Source organism: Otolemur garnettii, unplaced genomic scaffold (assembly GCF_000181295.1).
Source record: "Otolemur garnettii isolate 467f Iridium unplaced genomic scaffold, OtoGar3 scaffold00113, whole genome shotgun sequence".
Lineage (NCBI taxonomy): Eukaryota > Metazoa > Chordata > Mammalia > Primates > Galagidae > Otolemur > Otolemur garnettii.
In genome coordinates, this window is record NW_003852508.1 from 4,307,861 (window position 1) to 4,309,995 (window position 2,135).

The following is a 2,135-nucleotide window of genomic DNA, read 5'->3' on the forward strand; positions in this document are numbered from 1 at the left end:
ATCATCTTGCTCAGAGGTCGTCTGACTCTTGGCATCCTCTACAGACTTTGCCTGCCTGGTAATCCAGGAAATTCTCTTATTATCATACTGAGCTCACCAATGTGGTATCACCAGGAGTCCTGCAAGAGTCACAGCATTACCAGGCTTGGGGCACCCCTTGCCACCCTGTACTGATATGGTTACAGTGACCAGAGACTTAGACCACAACACTCAATTCCTTTTGAATACCTGGAAAGCCTTCTCAAGAATGATGGGTTAAAACTAGCCTAGATTATGTAAATTAAAATTAATACCTAATTCTTTAATGTCTAGACATTGATGAACATCCATAAGTATCTGGAACATCCAGAAAGACACGACCCCCACCCAGTGAACTAAATAAGGTACCAGTGAGTGACCAATCCCAGAATGGGGAGGTAGGGACCCTTCAGACATGGAGTTCAAAACAGCTGTCCTGGAGAAACTCAGTGAACTTTAAGACAACACAGAGAAGGCATTCAGAAGCCTACTGAAAAAATTTAACAGAGTAAAATAATTTTAAAAAGCAGAAATTCTGGAGTTTAAAAGTTCAGCTGCAAAGCAAAGAAATGGATCATGGTCTCTCAACAGCAGAATTGACCAAGCAGAAGGGGAAGAGAATCAGTGAGCTGAAAGACAGGCTGTGGAAACACACAATGAGAAGAAGAAAGAGAAAACAGAAAAAGACACCTACAAAATCTAGAAAATAGCTTTGAAGGGGGACACTTCCTAAAAAGAAGGGAGATGAATCAGGTAGAAAGTGTATTCAAAGAAAAAAAGAGAACTTTTGAAACCTAGAGAAAGATATCAATCTTCAGGTCTGAGCAGACTTAGCCCAAACACGACCACCTCAAAGCCTTTAGTAATTAAGCTCCCAAAAGCCCTATAGAAGGAAGAAAAAAATTAAAAATAACATACAAGAGATCTCCACTACATGTGGGCAGACTCTCAGTGGAAACTTTACAGGCCAACAGAGAGTGGCATAGCCATGTTCAAAGTGCTGAAGGAACAAAACCCTTAACCTTAGAATATCATATCCTGTAAAAATATCCTTCAAACACAAAGAAGAAAGACAGACTTTCTCAGACAAACAAAAGCAGAGGGATACATCGACACCAGACCTGTCCTACAGGACATGCTGAAAGGAATTCTTTAATCTGAAAATAATGGATGTTAATGAACAATAAGAAATCTCAAAGTGCACAGCTCGCTTGTCACAGTAAGGATACAACACAGAACACTTTATTGCCATTAATGCCTGGGAGCCACTCATCTCTTGAATAGGAAGACTAAAGACAAACCTGTCAAAAATAATGACAACTTTTTGAGAAATAGATAGTATAAAAAGATGTGCAAAACAAAAAGTTAAAAAGGGGGGGTGGAGTTAAAGTCTAGAATTTTGTATTTGAGGGTTTTGTTTGTTTGTAACCAGAAATACCATATGCTTAAAATAATTGGTCACAAAGTCTTTTTTGCATGCTTCATGGTAACCTCAAATTAAGAAACCTACAAGGGACACACATGAAATGAGAAACAAGAAATGAGAAGACACTACCAGAGAAAATCGCTTTCAATAAAGGAAGACAGGAAGGAAGGGAGGGACCACAAAACAACCAGAAGTCAGATAACATCACTGCAGCCGTTGAGTCTTCACCTCTCAGTAGTAACATTGACCAAACACACAGAGTGGCTGAATGGATTAAAAAAACAAGAGCCAACCACATATTGTCTGCAAGAAACACAACATAGACTGAAAATAAAGACATGGGAAAAGATACCCCATGCAAATGGAAACCAAAGCATACCAGGACTAGCTGTGTTTCTTTCCCATAAAACAGACACAAGAGTGCACTTTAAGTTGATAAAAAGGTTTAAAAGTTGGCTTGAGGTACTGGCATAACTCTGTAAGTTTACCAAAAATCAGTAAGTTGTACAGTTCTAACAGGTAAATTTTATGGTATGGAAATTAGACATCAGTAATTTTTTTTTTTTTTTTTTTGAGAAGGTTTCACTTTGTTGCTCAGGCTAGAGTGCTGTGACATCATAACTCAGACTCCTGGGTTCAACCAATCCTCCCGGGTCAGGCTCCAGTGTAGCTGGGATGCTAGGCACTGGCC